Genomic DNA, 19946 nt, shown 5'->3' on the forward strand with positions numbered 1-19946 from the left:
AGCTTAGTCAGAGATGAGGGCCTTGCACATTAACGAGGTCTATTCATTGTAAAAAGTACTGAACAGCCAAATGATTATGCATGAGGAATAGAGTTAAAACACTGCTCTAAATTATTAAAACGTCATTCAAGGTTCAATTAAACAAGTCAGAAAGTGGTTATGTCTTCAGTATTTGTGTTGGGCTATATATATTTGATGCTTTCTGTAACTTGCCGATCCTCAGAGGTGTGTAAAATCTTACCAGTTATTGCGCTGCTTCAATGTAATGAGTTGCACAATTAACATGGGGACCAAATACAATGTAATATATCCTCAAGCAGAGGTATATTCCTTTTGATGCTGCTTCAAACTTGCTACTGCTTCAGGCGAGTAATCTACCCAATAATCACACAAGTCAGAATGGCTGAACTGCAAGCAATCGACCCACTCCAATAGGACTCCGATCTACTTTGTCTTTCCCTACAGGTTCGCTGACAACGCCCCAAGTGCTTTGTTTTGCGAACGTATCCATTATTCGGTTTAACAGTTGTAAGTACGGCAGCTGGGTTTTCATGATGCGCCCGGCCAAACTGTGATTGGCTAACAAGTACTTCAAGAAATTAGATTTTGTTCATTTCACGGCAGCTTCATAAGGAGGGACACAAATGCTTTTAGACTCATATCATGTAGGGCTAGTACCGTGATAGATATCACTCTAGTTTATGGTACAAGTTACTGTCCAGGTCAGAAGGATTATAAGGTGCAAAGGAAACAAGACAACCAGGGCACTCCTAAGTCATGGATCCGAGATAAGTATATTTGTAGAGGAATTTATTAGTAAACCTCAGTGGTGAAAGCTTAATATTTATACAGCAATAATAGCGTCCATATGTTATGACGAGATACATGAAAATTCGGTAACAGCCAACACGTGTTTCGTCCTCAACTGACTTCTTCAAGGCTCAGGGACTAGACTGTAAAAGGGGAACCAAAATATTTCCGTTAGAGTTCCACGTGAGAATTCAGGGAGACCAAAGGGTTCTCCATCAACATAGCGGGGTCCCTTATTATTCCAGGAAAGTGTGATTTCTAGGAAAATAGCAAAATATCATGTAGAGGTTGTCCGTAGTTTAGGAAATACACTCTGAAGGCGGCCTTGATAGAACCAGTCTGTGAAAATTGAGCCGTGTTTCCCCAGGCTCCGGGAAAGTATGTGTGCTTGGTCGACAGCGCGTGCTAACGCTGCCGTTTTCAATCCGAAAGGAGTATAAGGTGCGTTAGGAAAAATGCCTCTGATTTAGAGGTGGACAATAACTATGGAAGTCCTATACACCCTTCTCTGCACCCTATTCCGAGAGTGAAGAATGTGAATGTCAGGAGACCCTTAACCAACTCCATCTTTAGTCTCCCATAAGTAAATGGTGACATCGCCAGAATAGTGTTAGACTTGTCGTACAAATTAGCCTTTCCAGCCCTTCACCATTTTCAGCAGCACATCACCCATAGATATCACCATATCCAAGGTCCAGGAAGTATTGTTGACCTAATGGTAGAAAACTACTATAAAGTTAGGGCCACGTCTGATGTATTAACTAGAAACATATGTCTACTTTTGGGTTACATTCATAGTACTAACATTTTCCACCATGCCACATGGATATTTTTCTCTTGCAGCAGCTTATGCAATAATGGCAGATGACACAGTGGGGAAAACGTTTGCTGCTGAGGCAAAAATGTTTTAATAGAGCGGCCCTTTTTCTGTCTGTGTCGCTGAAGTCTTTCATTCATCACCCAAGTTGCTGAAACCACTGCCCTAAAATCAGACACAGCTGCTTAACCTTATTAATCAGCTCATTGCCACCACTTTGAGTGACACGTGTCCTGAAGGTATTCTAAGCAGTCCAATGCCAGTAGTTACAAGCTAAGTAATGGCTGGCTGTTCTAACGACTGCACTGTAACAGGACAGTTCACCATAGAGTTGGTCACTATTGCTAGTTATTGGCCCTCATCTGTTTTGTTGGTCTTTGTGCAGGCCAAAGCATATAACGTAGGTTAAGGAATTTCAGCAAATTGTGTATATCGACTTTAAGGGTAATAAGCTGTTAGTGCTTGAATGGGCCAGTGCCATGTAGGCTTCCTCCATCCTCTCTTGCCTCCCATCTCCGCCTTCATTCCTCCAGCGGGTTTGGAGGGAGTTCCTAAAGCAGTCCAATATTAGGAGTTTGTGACTGCTTCCCAAGGACTCTGTTTAAATGTCCCGCTGGCTGCATTTCAACTCCTAATCTAATGTAAGATAACCATAAGTTGTTTAATGTACTCCATAGTCTTTTTTGCCAATGTAGCTCACGGTTGGACACAAGCGAGCTGTCCAAGAACCCTGCAACTGAAGCGTGAGAAAGTGTAGGGTTTTCTTATTATTTGTTCACTAAGAATAAAACAATAAAAATATTTCCTGTAAAGCTTATGACTCATTAACCGGCATCAAATAAAACAATTATCAGCAATGATAAAGTATTCCATTATACAGGCTTTATCTACATATTAATTCAAATTTTATCACGAAAACGAATGTGTACAAAGGCTCCCTTGAGAGCTTACCCTCTGAGTACCCAATAGCAAGAACCACAGAAGAGTGAACTTTTAATGCGATTTATTAGCGTCAGGGATAAACCGTACTGCCCTCTCACTGTAATGGAAAGTATTTTGCGTGAATACCTTGGGAACTAGACATTAATAGTAAAAAAATGCTAGCAAGCAGAAGACTGCATTCTTCTTTTCCAGTTTGTCAAGCAATAGGAATTTCTTCCTTGAGTTATTTTCGTAAACTTTCCATCCTTTGGTTCTTCTTCACCCAGAACTCGAAATGCTTGACATAGCTTCGGATGCTCAGCTCTGTCTTACAGTCTGTGTTGTCCAACAGGGGATTATTGTTTCCAGCTCCCACAGTCCACACCGTCCTAGGGGGGAACCTGCGTCTCGGCCCTTTTTACAATTGAAAATGTTGCCAACCAAAAAGAATGCGGTTATATTGGTAGTTTATATAGGGCTTTCTATACCTCTTACATGTCGGAAAGCACTTTTTGGGTAGTCAGGTTCGTATTTTATATAGCACCATGTTCCCGGAGCGGTCGAGAAGCGCTCCAAATTGAAGTGTTTCTCAGAGTCTTTTGGCATGAACAGCTGAAAGGGTGTTATTTGTGGTTGAGCCTCTGTGGGATTGTTGGTGAGGTGTGTGAGGTTTGAAGTCATGCTGGGTGCACGGCGCGCTGAGTCCTGCACATAAGCTTGGGTGCTGCAGCGAGTCTGAGAAAAAAGCCATGCATGGGAGTACTTGCATCTTCTGGGTAGACCATGTCATTTGTAGGACCCATGGCGGATTGACGTACAACAGTGGGGTCCATTATGGTTTATGGATCTCACCCAGGAAAGATACAGTAATACTTACCATTGGGGAAGCGGAAAACACCAAAAAGACATTAATTATGGGTCAGACGGAACAGTATCCCTGGATAGTATCCTTAGGTGGGATACTGTTAGGCCTGATCACTTGTGGCCCGAGGTTCCTGCCATCAGATTCCCCCACGTGGGGGTACACCGGACCTGATTTTACTGACTGGTATTTCCAGCCGCTATAATTGCCTGGAAGTGTTTTCCGCAAAGGGGTAGCATGTAATGACTACCAGAGCACTTTTTTTCCTTCCCTCCCGTACCCCACCAACTTCCTCCCTCAGCACCTGCCACTTACCTCAATTTTACACCTGCTCAGAGCAGGTGGTAATTGTGACAGCAACGTGGGAAACAATGTGGAATTCCACTCAGTAAAACTGGGCCCTCACAGTTAATCCCCATTCTGGAGGATTGGCTCAAAATTGCACAGTACTGGCTTGGTGTTACTGAACAACAACATTAATTCCATTGTACAGAGCTTGCACACTGCCAGCACTGTGCTACTCATAATGAAGGCCTAAGTGGTGAAAACTACTGCATTTGGTTACCACTCTGTAAATTTATTGACGGGTTAGTTATATTACCAACCCCCTTTCCAGGAAAAGTACTCCCCCACAATTATAACATGTTCCAATGGTCTAAAAATGTGATATTCACAAATAACTTACACAAAATGAAGGTTTGATTATGCCTAGGGACATCTAAAGTACGTGACATTAATTTATTTGAGGTATATGCAGATTTTGTACATTTTTTACATTTACAATAGTTTTGTCGTGTTTTTGGAAGGTTCCCATAGAGTTTGGACTTTTTGGGAGTTTTTCTGTGAATGTTATATTCCAGCCTAAATTTGCAACACATAGTTTAAGAAATGACTGGGGCTCAGTGGTGGGGCTTCCAATGCTGCACGCCCTGTTTCATCCAATAAAGGCACTCAGTTCCCCTCGCCCCTCCAGTGACTGACAGTGAAAAGCAGGTGTGTATTCACAAAGGCCCAATCACGGAGAAAGGGGCTGGGGCAAGGTTTGTGAGGGAATAAAGAACCAATCATTGCTATCAGAGTGCACATGGGGTGCTGAGGAGAGGACTGTGAACGGTATAAGAAGCACTAGATAGTTGTAGCCAGTTTACTTTAAGACCACTCTGAAATGTTTGAAATAAATAAGCAGAGGAGGTATTGTTTGATATTTTTCTTCATTTGTTTAGCATTAAATATTAATGCACATTATCAGTATTGTTTATGAAGATTTCCTCACAAATGGGAACTTATTCTGTCCCACCTCAGAACTCTGGAGATACAGCCTCAGGTTTTCACATATTTACGTATTTATTTGTACTATTACAAATCAACCAAGGACACCCAAATGTGTATACAGGATCTCCTTCACCTGCTGAAAGATAGGGGTGGGCGTCCTTTCTTGAGGCTGTGAACATCTGACCAGCCAATATGCTGTCCCTCACAGAGCAAGACATCCAGTGAAAAAAGTGGGCTAAACCCCTTTCCAAATGCTCTATGGTGGGTGGGTGGAAGCAAAATGTAAATGACACATAAACAGGCCAATGGAGGAAGACGGCTGACCAAAACTCTTGAATTATATGTATATCATTATAATAGATTTTTAGAAAACAGGAGGCTTGACATTCAGCTAAAGCTGTCTCTAGGCCTGATTTCATAATGACTAACTGACATGAAATGTTAATGGACTCACAAAACAGGCCAAATAAAATTGGCTCAGGTTATTGGAATACATGACTGCTGGAGAAGAGGAGGATAGTGGAAACACATGCGACTTAGTCTGAGGGAACTGTTGAAGAAAATAGTTCTGAATTGGAAATTCAGTTTTGTCTGTAGGAAGTAGCACGAAAATGAAGTTATTGGGGATCTCATGCAGTGATCAGATTGCTGCAGAAAGAAACCGTGGAGTAATCAAGAAGTCAGAATGGAGGGTATGAGCCACAAAGCTCAGCTAGTCCCTAAGGTCACATTGAATTATATTACAGAAAAATGCCTTTTGGGAGAGATTAAATAAAATGATTAATTCTTATAATAATTATTGAAATGGTTTCCAGTGCAATAAACCAAACCAGAAGATAAGGGGAAGGTCCGTAAAAGAATAGCAACTTTTGGGTTATTTCCTTTCTGAACAAGTTAAGTTATGAATAGGGTGTGTATGAATTTTCATAATTGCATAATTGAACAATTTCTGGAATTTTGTGTAACAAGCATAAAACAAAGTTACTGAAATTATGCAAGATTACACCAGTTTAAAGGAAATTTGGCCAGGCCTGTTATGAATCTCAGGGAAGGCTTCAAAACATCCAAGAAAGAACCCAATAAAGCAAATACTTTTTATACCATTTTGAATACATCCAATCAGGAGACTGTGTCCGAGAAGCGATGGGAAACGACTAAGGATAGAATATTATACATTATGTGCAAGAAAAAAACCTTATAAGTGACAAACACTAAACAACAACCATGACTTATAAATGCTTACTCATACGGACTTGGTAAACCAATGACATAGAGTAGGTGGTAATCTCGGGCATGGGGCGGAATATTTGTTTTTTTAATGGACCCTATGGCAAACTGCAAAATATGACTAACTGACAGATTATCTCAATCAGTTACCAAACAAACCAACTTAAAAATCTCTCAGGTGATTGGATTCCAGGACTGGCAGATGAGTGAAGTTGTCATAGTGGAAAAGCATGTGACTTAGGGCCTGACTTAGATGTCAGCGGAGGGGTTCCTCTGTCACAAAAGTGACAGATATCCCATGCTCTGAAACCTAAATCGCATAGGAAACAATGGGATTTAGATTACAGCCTAGGGATATCTGTCCCCTGTTATGATGGAGTAACCCCTCCGACTAAATCTTAACCAGGCCCTTATTCTAAAAAAGTGCAAAAAAAGAGTTCTGGACAGGAAACTCGGTCTTACATGAAAGAAGTAGCATGAAAGTGAAATGAATATGAGGTACATGAACTGATCACTTTGCTGTAGAAAGAAACATGCAGCGATCTTCAAGTGAGAATGGAGTGCATGAGTCACAAGGCTGAGCTAGTTTGTGACAGCACAGCACATTACATTATAGAACACGCATTTGCAATGCAATAGGTCTTGCAGTTGCTTGAGTTAGAGCTGTTAGCGTTGTAATGCATAACTGGACTTTTGTTGCTGCATAAATTGGTCAACCCTGCCACATAATTTGGTCCAACCTGCCACATAATTCCAGTGGTCCTACATATAACTAAGGCACTTCCATCTACCTTCTTCCTCTATCTTCATCAAAAAATGAAAATATTGCCATTATTTATTATATTTTTAATATTATTATTTTGGGGTTCCCCCAACCTAGTGGGGGTACCCAGAGATGACCTCGACAGAAAGAGCACATTGTGCAGTGAGTTATGGGCAAAATGTTTTGTAAAAGGAATGCCCCGCAAAGCATTATGGGACACGTTTCTGAGTGCAGGGAATATTGTAGAATCTTGATTGTAATGCTCAGAACAGCCCCTAGAGGACACCATCGTAAAATAGCATTTGTAAGAAACATGGTTAGGTAACCATATAGTCAGTCCCTAGAGGGCATAATGACATGAAAACAGAATGGCAGAAAATAATGCAATGTAGCCATATATCTAACCTCCAGAGGGTATAGTGCCTTACATGTTTTCAGGCACAGGGGGCCTACCGCAATACTATTACGAATGAGGCCCTCAAAACATAAACTACTCCCAGCTGTAAAACAAATGTTCCAGCCATGAGAGAGCTTAAAAAGACATTGAATGGTGGAGAAGTTACTATTTTGGGGTCTCCCTATTCTAGTGTGGGGACCCACAGATGACATAGAAAGAAAGAGCGCGTTGTGCTGGGTATTAAGGAAGAAATGCCCCCCAAAGCATTATGGGGCGAGTGTCCAGAACACAGTGAAGTATAGGCTCTCCAGTTTTGCCAGGAGAGCCGCTTTGAGTCTTTCTGTATTTTTTCTGTGTTAAATGCTCCAGTTTGTATATTGTTCAACCGCTAAACTTGTTTAGTGGTACTCATGTAAAGCGCTTCTTAGATCGAGGTCACGCTATATGAAATTTCACGTAGTCATGTAAAGTGCTCCCCAGATTGAGTTTGTGCTAACTGAACCTTTGTAAAAAAATATTAAATAAATTAAAAAGGACCCCACTCCAGCTTGCAGCCTTTGTGTGCAGACGGCACAAAGAACCAGCGGCATGGCCAAAACAAGGCAGAGAAATAAACAACTAATGGCCAGCGTGAAGGCAAGGCAAAAGGAAACAGTAGTGCGCCACACTAAGCTATATGGCCAGTCGTGCAATAATCCATGTAACAGGGTCAGTCTACAAGACAGTAACGAAGCAGCCTTAAGGCGGGACAAACATAAAGCATGTTACTACGAAATCAAGAGAATTTTGAAAGGCAGGCCAAGGAATGAATGAAAGTGATGGGCTTGAGATGGGCGTGTTGCAAGCCCACATATGTAGATTACAACATGTAAAGAGAGACAGAGCTTGCTCACTGCCTGGGCTCATACAAAAATGATGTTTGGGTGAGAGGATATCAACTTCATTGAAGTGGATTCTAATACAACAAAACAGCAGAAGACAAGGAAAATATTGTGGGAAATGGTACCAAGGTTTGCAATATTTCCATTCTGGACAGATTATGTTATGAATCTCAAGGAAGTATTCAAAAGTTCCAATGAAGATATTAGTGAACTCTGGGGAATTGCTCACTCCCTCAGCTGAGGACCAGTTCCAGTCTTACCAAACCTCACCATTATATAGAACAGTGATCACCCAAGATGTTCCAATGTCATAAGTGTCACTAGGAACAACGAGTCACCTTTTGTCACGTGTTCTGTTTCTGTCCTGTCTGATTCACTGTCCTCCTACTCGGACACCAAAACTCTCCACTTATTGAACATACTATAAAGAGTTGCATGAGTTGCGCACCCTCTTGGATGCTTGAGTAGGACCTTAGTACAAGATCCTGGAAAAAGAGGAAATGGAGAATGTCCCAAAACCCATATCTAGACATGACTGGCAAGAAGACCCTGGAAGTAAACAATGGTGTTTGAGGGCTTAAAGTCTAATGCCAACAAATATGTTCCTTTCCTGTAATGAAGGAATACAAATGTCAACATCAGAACCATCTTGCTGGTGCAGATTAGGACATGCAAACCAACATCTTTTCGTGTAGCCAGATCCTTTCAGTTCACTAAATACTTGGTCATGTTTCTCTAGGTAGGTGATTGCAATGTTAATTGCACCAGTTAATAAATGGAGAACAAAAATGTAGACAGGTGGGCTAAACTTAACTAAAAACCTTCTTAAAAGATGTACTTTTTTACTTGATTCAGTAAGAAGATCACTGCAGCTGTGGTTGGTTTTTATTGTGAGCTATTTTTCGACTTGTCTTTTGGCAGGGGATATGGGTAAAAGGAGGTGAGTGGAGAGCATGGATGAAAGGGGTTGATTGTGCATTAACCATGTTAGATGATGCTTTGACAGGGGGATGGTGGGCTTGCAAGGACAGAAGAAGAACCCAAACAAAGCTGTTTACTAAAAGAATTAGACACAATTTACATCCTCAACATTGGCCTCTCATTAGAAACTAGAAACGGTAAAGCTACTCATGAAGACTCTGTCTGCCAAACATCTATGAGACCAAATACCGGATCACAGCAAGATCATTCCTGGAAGAGTTCTTGAATACCACAGAATTGTTTTTCAGATTGCTGAGCCCAGCATGCACAGAGATTTCCTGGATAAAACTCAGAACGATATATTCACATGCAGACTCTTCCAAAGTCACTTGAAATGTTCTGAACACAAACTATAACCAAGGTTGTTCCAGGAATACTCCAAGGAATTATCAAGGGTATCTACTGTGTGAACAATGGGTCAGTGAACAAAAACATAGATCACTACAAATGCCCTAGGTAAAGACATGACAGGTGAGGAGTTTAATATTCTTTCTTTCTAACTTTGAATCATTCATAGAGTATAAATCACACCCTTATTAAAGGAGTACAGGATTGAAACCAGCTTGCCATGGAAGAAGTAACTTACGGCCTAGAGCAAAGCTCAGATGGCAATGGCATCAGTTGTAGCATTTACAGAAAGCAGCTGGCCATAAATTCCAGTATCCAACTATTCATACTTTGGTTTAATTGCCAACTTTGTGCCCGATTTAACGTTAGGCAAATGTGTTACCATGTCACAAATGTGACGGATATCCCATCCACCATATTACAACTGCCATGGAATATAATGCACTTGTAATATGGCCAAGGACATCTGTCACATCTGTGACTGAGTAACCTGTACGCCAACTTTAAATCAGGTCTTTGTGCCAGCATTTATTGGATGAGAATAGGTAACCTCAAAATCTACAATTATGAAGATTGTTTCATGTTCATGAAATTAATATTATTGAAGAAAGGACCTTTCAAGAGTACCTCAGATGGCTGGGGGAAGGGGAGAGTTAAATGCACAGTAAAGCATTTTCTAATATTTCTCAAATGAGTGTACACTCATTCACCTCTCTAATCATGTTTTAGGATCAGGGGCAATCTGGATTAGTAATAGAATGTTCATTTGAGCCAGGTGACCATCTCTTTTATGACAGTTTCATAGCACATACAACACTCAAGAAAAGTGGCTTCGTAAATCTGATGGTGTTGGGAAAAGTTGTAAGCAGCCCATTGGAATTACGAGATCCGAAGTAAATCCACAGATTTGGTGTTTTTCTCTCTGTGACTTCTGTTTCTGAGAGTGGTTAGAGTGCCAGAGTAAAACAACTGGGGTGTTTTTAGGTTTAAGTGACTAATAACTACTGAAGGAATCCTGACTGGAACTACCAATTTCACCAAGTATATTCCCCATTTCTCCAGGGACCCACAGGGTCCAACATGTAATATCCGGTAACTCCAGCACCTCCTCCGAGTTGACTAATGCCCCTGCTATTGGTAACCCTCGCGCTAAGTTTCCTGGTTCAGCTCTAGGGCACTGGGACATTCATAATGAGGCCTATCATGTGTTCTACATTCAGGTCAACAAACCTGGATGAACAAGACATCTTGTTCGCTAGAAAGGTGCCCCTTTTGGCTTCCTCCAAAGTCACTACATGTAATGCCATTTCTTATCATCTGTACTTTCAATTCCATCTTTTTAACAGGAACAGCTTTTTTCTCTGCCAAACAAGCAAGTATTTCATTTTTACAGCCTTACCAGCCTTCAATCAATCTGCAACCCCCTCTTCCACAGGTATTTTTCTAAACTGAAGAACAGAAATAACCTGAACTGTCTGGGAAAATCTGTTGCATCTGGTCACTCTAACATTTACCTTTGCACTGCTAAGCTTACAGGAAAAGTGACAATCTAATACTAAAATAATAATTGCATTTAATTCAAATTGTATTTTATTAAAAAGAGTGGCCTTATATTAAGTACATATTCATATATGTTATGGTTAATTATATACCAAACTCTTACTTTTATATCAATTATTCTCATTGTGAACCCTTATAAACAAGCAGCCTTCCATTGTCAAAGGTTTAAAAGAGCAGTGTGCACAAGAGATTTGGAGGCATATGTAGAAGCCCCTTGCGCCACTGTTGTGTCACTTTTTGTGATGCAATGGTGACACAACCCTTTAAATCCTATCTATGAGGCCACTCAAAGCAACTTTGCATGGCTTTGAAGGGCTTCATAAATACAGATTGGGGCAAGGCAGTGCAAATCACTACGTTGCCTTACTCTTCACTATGGAGGCGTTCCATGGGTGTTGCAGTGAGTGTACCCATGAAACACCCATGGGTTCTGACTCATCCCCAGATTTACAAGACCTTGTAAACTTGGGGGTGCGCCTAAACCTTGCGCCTCCCCAGAGATGGCACAATAAGGAGAAATAACACTATTCCTCCTAGGTTTTTCCTCTTTCTATGCGTGCTGGATTGACACTGGATAATCGCCTGGGCAATTTATTATAGGTGAGTAGTAAAGACAGCTGATGCCCTTGCTGCCATGTTTGGATACCTTGGAATGTGAGGAATTTCCTGGGGGATTCAGGTTGCAAACTGAGCCGCATATATGATAGTTGATGTTGGAGGGACACAGCCGGAGGAACAAGCATAAATTGGCAACTGAGGACCCTGTAATAGGACGCCCCAAGGAAATATTGCCTTGCTCAGATCAGCCCCACGCAGAGACACTGAGGCCTGGGATACAGGCCCCGTAACTGGTGACACTTGGGGGCAAATCTGGGACTTGGGGAGAAAAACTAGCCCACCTGCAGAATTGACATAAGCGCATGGTAGGGCAAGACTTGGTATGTGGATGCCACTGTGGAGGAAGTGGTGATGCGCCTGATGCTGAATTGCTGAACTGGGACACCGAGGGAGCTGTACTGGTTGGGAGGTGTTAGAGGCAGCAGTCAACTGGTGTTGTGATAAACTGAATGTGTAAATTCATGCAGGGCACAAACAAGACTGAGTCCTGTGATGTGCTGGAAATGTGTGATGCCCACACAGTGTAGAGGGGGCTCCCACGGGTACGAGTGCCACAAGCTATTAGGAATACAAAGTCATCCTTAGAACCTCAAATAGCCGCGGTGGTGGCTGAAGTGGGACTACTGAGAGAAGATCATAGAAAACTGACAGACCAAGTTAAGGAATCAGAAGATCAACTAAGTGCTGCCCTATCACAGGTCAAAAATCTCACCCCAAAATACTCTGCTCTGGAGGAGGTGAAACAACTGGTGTGCAAGCTGGAGGACAGGTTGCGCCTACATAATGTCAGAATAGTAGAGGTGCTACAGGAATTGGAAGGGCTAAATGTTGAACTCTTTGTGTAAAAATGGTTAGACAAAATAGTTCTGCAGGTTAAGCCTTCCCACTTCTTTTTGGTGGAACAGACACATAGAGCCCCATTTACCCCACTACTGCCATGCTCGATCCCACGTCCAATCATCATAAGATTGATTAACTTCAGAGATAGAGATGTTATCTTACAGGCAGCAAGGAAATATGGCTCATGGAGGATAGAAAGGAAAGAGGTTCACTTTTTTCCGGACTATACAAATCTAGTGCAGCAGCAGCAGCCTATAACTTTTGTGCCGATCAAGAGGGTACTATGCCAACTGAATCTTAAGTATGCACTTTATTTATCTAGCGAAGCTGCGGGTAGAGCATGAGAGGAAGGCTTATTTCTTGCTGTCAGGGCAGGAGACATGGTAGTGGCTTGAGCGAATGGGGCTGTGATCTGGTCCACCACTGGATTGTAGTGAATTTCTGCTCAAGCATCGAAGAGAACGAGCAACTCATGCAAGTCTTTATAGTATGTTCAATAATTGGAGAGTTTTGGTCTCTGAGTAGGGGGTCAGTGAATCAGATCAGACAGAATCAGAACACAAGACAGAAGATCACTTATTGCCCCTAGTGATACCTACGACAATGGAACATATGGGGTGATCACTGTTCCATATAATGGTGAGGTCTGGTAAGACTGGAACTGGTTTCAGACTGAGGTTGAGGGGGGGCTTTGGGTGACGCCAGAATGGTGAACATTGCCTACACATTGTTCAGGGCACTGCCTTGGCAAGGTGATGGCTGGTTGCTGCACCCTAGCAAAGGTTGTTGTTTAGGTTTGGGATCCAAAAGTATTGTGAGTTTGGGTGGTGGGTAGTTTTAAGCTCACTACACGTTAAGGCAGTGTGGAGTGAGTTTGAGGATTTATCATGACTACATGACACAATTAAAGAAAGGGGACACTGTAGTTATGCCAACATGGAGGCTCTGATTCCCATGACAGAGAAATGAACGCATTCACTATGACACTTACACAAACATTAACGTTATTAACCTGGAAAGTTAACGGCCTGGGAAACAAGATAGAAAGGAGTTTGGTACTTCGGGCCCTCAATAGGTCCAAACCAGATATAATATATCTCCAGGGAACACATCTCACAGGAGTGCAGCATTGCAGCATGGGGAGAAGGAAGTGCAGACTTGTGGAGTATGCTAACACACCGCAAACTCAGGCATGATGATTCTCCTTAGGAAAATGCTCCCATTTTATGTTAGATGCTCGTGGACAGACCCCGGTGGCTCTTAGGGGGTGTTCTTGGGTGACCTTGAGGGGGAAGTAGTGCTGATGATCAGTATTTCTGCTCCACACAGCCTCCAGTCAGACACGCTACGGAAAGTGGGAAATGTTTCGTTGGTGGCTCCCCCAGTACTGGTATTCCTCAAAGGCAGTGCTTTAAATGGAAAAATAGAAGTGCAGGTACTCTGTAATAGAGTACCTGCTTGTTTCTGAGAAGTGCCGGTACTCTCCAATTAAAAGTATTACGTTTTTCTTGAGATATGCCGGTACTCTCCCTCTCAAAATAAAAAAGTGCCGGTACTCAGTACCGGTGAGTACCGGCCCATTTAAAGCACTGCTCAAAGGGATTTTCACCTACCATTGGACACAAATGCAGATAGAATGAGCCTTAGGATGTAAGGTGAGGTGGCAAAAGGGAAACTGGCAGGTTTTGTACAAGTGCTGGGATTGTGTGACATTTGAAGTTGCCTCAACACAGTGGAGAAAGAATATTCCTTTTTTTCTAGAGAACATACTATGCATTCAAGACCAGGCTATTTTTTCACAAGGGTGAATCTCTCCCTAGATTTGCTGATGCCACATACTTGGCCAGGAATATCAGTGTCCATTCCCCTTTTTGAGTGACACTGACTACTGAAATGTTAAAACACAAGGGGATGTGAAAAATGGAATCGTGGCACCTGTCCAATGTCCAAGAAGTTAAGCGTCTGGGTAGGTCACCTAGGCTATACTTCAAAGAAAACTGAAACATAATGAAAAGCCCTGTAACACTCTAGAAGGTCTATAAGGCCACACTCGGGGGTTGTAATTGCAGGGAATGTGGGGGACAGAAAGGATGGGCATGCCAGGCTGGCTGCCCTAGATAGGGAATTGTTGTAGTTGCAAAAGATTGTGTGGATACACCAACCTCCCCCTGCAAGACAGCTATGTACTTAAAGAGGGCAGAGTATCAAACAGTGGCTTATTATGAGGCCAGGGATTGGCCGATTGAGCAAAACAAAAGCAGCCTTTGAGGCAGAGTTCCACGAGGGGGAACTCTACCATATGACATGTGTTTGGCGACTGTGGTAGTTATCCCAAAGGCAGGGAACCCCACAGGTAATTGTGACTCTCTATCATCCCATTTCTTCCTTAACCACTTATACAGTATTAAGGTCTTGGCTAAACGTCTGGTGACCAGACTGAGGGGAGTGATGACAGAACTTGTGAACCTGGACCAGAATGCTTTATGCCAGTGAGTCGACAAGGCTGAATCTGAGACGATTATAAAACAAATTGGCAGTGGCAAACTCACAAGTCGGCAGGGCAATCCTATCACTGGATGCAAACACGGCATTTAAAGCAATGGAAAGCACATACACATACATCTTGGGGGTGTTGGTTAAGATGGGATTTGGCTCCAAATACCTCAGGTGGGTTAAACTGCTGCATTATCGATCTCAGGTGAGAGTACGCATTAATGGGCATGTATCCCTGGAGTTAGGAGAGGCATGCGTCAAGGATGTCCACTTTCCCCAATGTTATTTGCTTTTGTTATTGAGGCATTGGCGGAATGGGTGTGGGTGGGTGCACAGATGCGGTGACGGCCGGGTGATGTTGGAAGTGATGAGCCTATATCATTATACACAAATTATATTTTACTTCACCTGACAAATGTAATCCTAACATTAAACAGATTATGGGATATCTTTCATATATTGGGGGACCACTCGGGTTTGCCATTAATTGGGATAAATCATTATTATTTCTGGTGGGGAAATGAACACGGGGAGAAGCTGGCCCTGCCATTGCAAACAGAACAGATATCTGGGGATTTAGCTAACAAAAAGTCAGGCCCTGTACTATGACGCAAACCTGAGCCCCAGCTCCGAAAACTTGAGCAAAATGTTAAACATTGGAGTCATTGCCACTTTCGCTCTTAGGAAATGGGGCGATGTTTAAGATGGTGTCTCTCCCCAAGTTTCTGTACATACTACAGAACTTACAAAATTCTAGATAGCTTTTTCACATGGGTGGATGCATTGGTACAAACCCTGCTCTGGGTGGGGGTCAGCCACGGATTGCCTTGAGAGTCCTTCAGAGATCCAAATATGAAGGGGGTATTGCATTACCAAATTTATGGAAATATTATGAAGCTGCCAAGTGAGAGTGGTAAACGACTGGGCATACACAGATTGGACCAACCCTGTGTTTAGACAAGATAGGCTGGAGATGGGAACTGGCAGTTATCTACATGCCCTCTACAGGGGGCAGAATGGCGCACAAAGCATGCCCTGCAACAGAAGTAATGGTGGATACCTGGAAGAAATTAACTAAAGAAATGGGATGGGATCATACACTGACACTGAAAACACCATTATGGGAGGGTACTAATCTATGGCCGTGGGTTTCAGGGCTAGGCAATATTGGCCCCTCAACAGTGGCTGACATTTGGGATGCAAATAGGGTGATTCCCTTTGTTGTGCTGCAGCAGGAGTACCGCATGTCTGAGAAGCAGTGGCTGAGGTATGGCCCCTTTAGAAAGGAGGCTTTTAGATGGGCATGTGGCCGAGAAGCTGATATCATTAACATATAGAACAGTAATGAGAAATACGCAGGCCCCCACACTGAAACTGCAAATTACTTGGGAACAGGACTTGTGGGAATTGGAGGGCGCTTGGTAGTTCCCTGCAAAGGTAGCAGTAAAGGTGAGTTTCCGCTTGATTCAGCTCAAGATCCTACATCAAGCTTATTATACATTCACAATGCAATATGCGTGAGGGGGTGTGGGCTGGAAGGAACATTCTTACACAGGCTCTGGAGCTGTCCCCAAATACAACTTCTGGGAAGTAGTCAGGAAATCATTGGAAGGGGCAACTGGACTAATCCTGGAGCTGCGGCCAAGTCTGACATTATTGGGGATATGGGGCCCGAAAGACCATTCCCTGTTTCGGATTTTAGTGAACCTGGGTTGCATGGTGGCAAAAAAAAGACATTGCACAGAAATGGGGATCTGGAGTACTCCTTACACACAAGGCTTGGGTGCAAGGCATGGAATTCTGTAGACAAAGGGAAAATAACATTTTAAGGGAAGAGGATGTCTGAAGATATTTGATAAAATATGGGGAGGATGGGATATGGTGGACGGTAGTGAGGGGAGGAGTGGAGGAGAAGCCTGTTAATTATGGTTAGGGGAAGGCATACCATTGTAATAACCATGTGACCGTGCAGGGCAAATATTGTTACACTAACCATAAGGTTGAACCATATTGCAAGTATCTGATGTTCGGAGTTGGGATGAAATGGAATGTGTGACTGTTGTGATTTGTTTTGATTGTTGTGATTTTTTCTATGTTATTGTATTTATTCCATGGCAAAAACAATAAAAATATTTTGGAAATTGACCCAAAAAAAACTTCAGTCATGGCTCGTGGACGTTTATCACGCCTGGTCACTCTGTCAAGCCTACTTCTGCTTGGATTTGTACCCAATCATTCATATTATTTTAAGTTCATCTCTATTCTTCCCACTGACATTTCTTATTCATAATTAACTTTATCAGCTTGATGGTTCTCACTACTGCCGATTTGAATTTAAGCTTCAAGGGTGATTATCTTGGGTTGTCAGATTTCTTCCTTGAAGCCATTTCCTACAAATCTGAATGCTCTCACAATAATTCTTGTTTTCCAAATCGATTAAGTTTGTCATTGCTTGACGGAGATTGTGCCACTTCCCCCTTCTCTTTCAGCAATTTGTCCTAAGCCTTGTCCTTGTGCTAGAAATGATGGCAAACCGCAAACCTACAGTCCGATACTCAAATTGTGTGTAATCCACAGACAAGTGTTTGATGCACATTGCATAGATTGAGCGAAGGGAGTGGGACTCATTTTTGATCACTTCTAGGGCACATTTCAGAGTTCAAAGCTCAATGTCTGATGGCCGGGCTAGATCCTCTGCAGTGGAGGCATGCCTAGTGCCTTGTTAGTGCTAAGAACCCTGAGGCAAACCTTTTCTGGTTGATATAACCAGGTTGTACTCTGGGCATCTTTTGATCTGATTTCTTCTTTTTCCACCTCCAATCTCCTTCACATTGTTATTGGTTTGTCAAGGCCCGATACAACTGATTTGGACTGTTCCCTGGAATGGACTCTTGACCTATCTTTCTGGGCTGGACTCACACTGTTTCTTTGCATGATCCTATTGTTCCATTTAATTTTATTTATCTTGCACACTGACTTGTAAATATAAGAGTAGAATATAAAGAGAGGGTATACCCAAAAGGCTTGTAAATGTGTTTCTTGCCCAGGCCCAAAACTAATGCCTTTGGGCCTCTCCGTCGATCAAACCTTCTGGAAACATCACAGGATATCACTATACTCACTGAATAATTGACCCAAAAGCACAAAGGAATTAACCTTCAAGTGCAGGCTTTTCTTTGGGATATTCTTTGGAGAAGGTCCATTGGTTGCCGGTGGGGGACGCCAACACTCATTTTAGGGGACTGGGACTTTATTTTTCTTCATTAGACTTTGATTCCGCAAGACAGTGAAGGCAGGAAACGGAGGAGGAAAGAAATAAAAGTGACAAAGACAAACATCAAAAGTGTTAAACAGCGGACTGAAGTGGACGAAGTGAGGTGGAATCAAGACGAGCGTGCCTTGGTATTTAGAAACTCCAGTATTCAGCAGTTCCAGTGGTGAGCCCCTGATTTTATTTATTTCTAAAACAAAGTATTGCTTAGGTGCTTCCTTTCTTGTTGGGGATGCTGCCTTTCATGTATTCACTTAGCACTTGGTTGAAGTGCAGTGGAAAACGAGGTGGACCGTAAATAATTGTAAGACAATATTGGTGTAGTGTGGTTTGAGTGTCAGGCTTTGGCTCTGAAACTTAAGCGTCTAAGGAACCTTTGTGAGGGATGTGGTTTGAGTACTGATGGAAGTGGCCGAACAGAAATGGACAAGTATCCTGAATTTCTGTTTGCTTAAGTGCAAATTCAATTTGACATTCCTATATAGAGAGTATAAATGTAATCGCGAATCAGTGAGTTAATTAGCAAATGTACATACTGTACCTTTCAGCTAGCTCACTCTGAAACTTTTTAAATAAAAAAATTGAAAACATGGCTCTTTGGATCTGCCTAAGACCTATCCAGCCGAAAGGGCAACACCTTTTTTCCGAAGTCAGTATCCTAGTCCTAGGACACTTTGTAACAAGTAGCTATGTGCTTTACAAGACATTATTATTTTTGCAATTTGTTTATTTATTCAACCAGTACCTTTTTCAATGACACACGGGGTACTCTTTATACAAAATGCATAGCTTCATAAAAATAGACTTCTCAGGAGTCTTTACATCTTTGAAAAAACATTGCACTTAACCACGTCAATGTGGTAGAACTGGGAGAAACACAAGCAGCAAAACTCCCCAAAAATGTAATTCTTAGTTTCCCAGAACCCTTCATAATAGTCTCAATTGTGTACTTTCTAATACTAGGAATTCTTACAGTATCTTTTCTCAGCTGACTGACCCTCCCTTTCTAACCAACATTTGCCAAATTTTCAGCGGTTTGAAAGCTTTCAGGGGAGAAGAGCATCAACCTGGCACTCGTGACTTAGTGGGCAGTCAGTGGAGGACGGGTGGTACTAGGAATTACTGATTAAGCTGGTATCTCCACCCAGGTTATTGGACATCGCGAGTTTTAGGAGCCAGAAATGGAATCAACAAAAACACACCAACTGGAATCACCTCGTGTATTACCGTGCAGCATTAACTGATTCTGGGACTTTTTCCGAGCACAATTTAACCCCTACATATACAGATTGTGGAAAACGGGAATGGAAAAGTATTTGGTTTTACTGAGTGCGTTCCGGTGCCCGGTAAAGTTGTCTGAGAACTGTGATCCTGAGTGTAATGAGTGTAGGGTCAGGGAGTGTGAGGGCGGGAAGAAATGGCAAAATATTCTGTAACTATTTTGTGGGTCTTTCCTTTTTTGTTAGTTGCATATAAATAATTCAGTTACCTTAAATGAAAAATAAAACAAATTTAAACTAATAGGTGGAAATTCACTTTTTTGTGTAATGAAATGTCACTTGCTTAATGCAGTCACTGCAGAGGTCTGTGTGTGTAACTAGTGAGTCCTGGTTGGCACAGTGAGGTCCCAGCCTGTGACAGAAAGCAGTGTGAATATGTGAGTCAGTATTTTCACATTGTATCACTCACAGTATAAGATGGGTTGCCAGAACATGCTCAAAAAGTTTTACTTCGGCAACGCAGCACTTTGTTGGCGCAGTCACAATGCAAAATGTATTTCGGGGTGTCCACAGCTATGCAAAGCTCGATCTGAGTGGCCTTTTTGAAAAAAAGTTATGTTGCGCAGAGCACAGCCTCTGAGGATCCTGCCCACAGCGCAGACTCC

General features: G+C 42.3%; 1 protein-coding gene across 3 annotated transcripts in view; it reads left to right on the forward strand.

Moving 5' to 3' along the window:
- RIPOR3 (RIPOR family member 3) overlaps nt 1–19946 on the forward strand; it is a 451742-nt gene that overhangs the window by 82499 nt on the left and 349297 nt on the right. The gene's annotated exons all lie outside the window — the stretch shown is intronic.

The sequence above is a fragment of the Pleurodeles waltl genome, chromosome 7 (assembly GCF_031143425.1).
Source record: "Pleurodeles waltl isolate 20211129_DDA chromosome 7, aPleWal1.hap1.20221129, whole genome shotgun sequence".
Taxonomy (NCBI): domain Eukaryota; kingdom Metazoa; phylum Chordata; class Amphibia; order Caudata; family Salamandridae; genus Pleurodeles; species Pleurodeles waltl.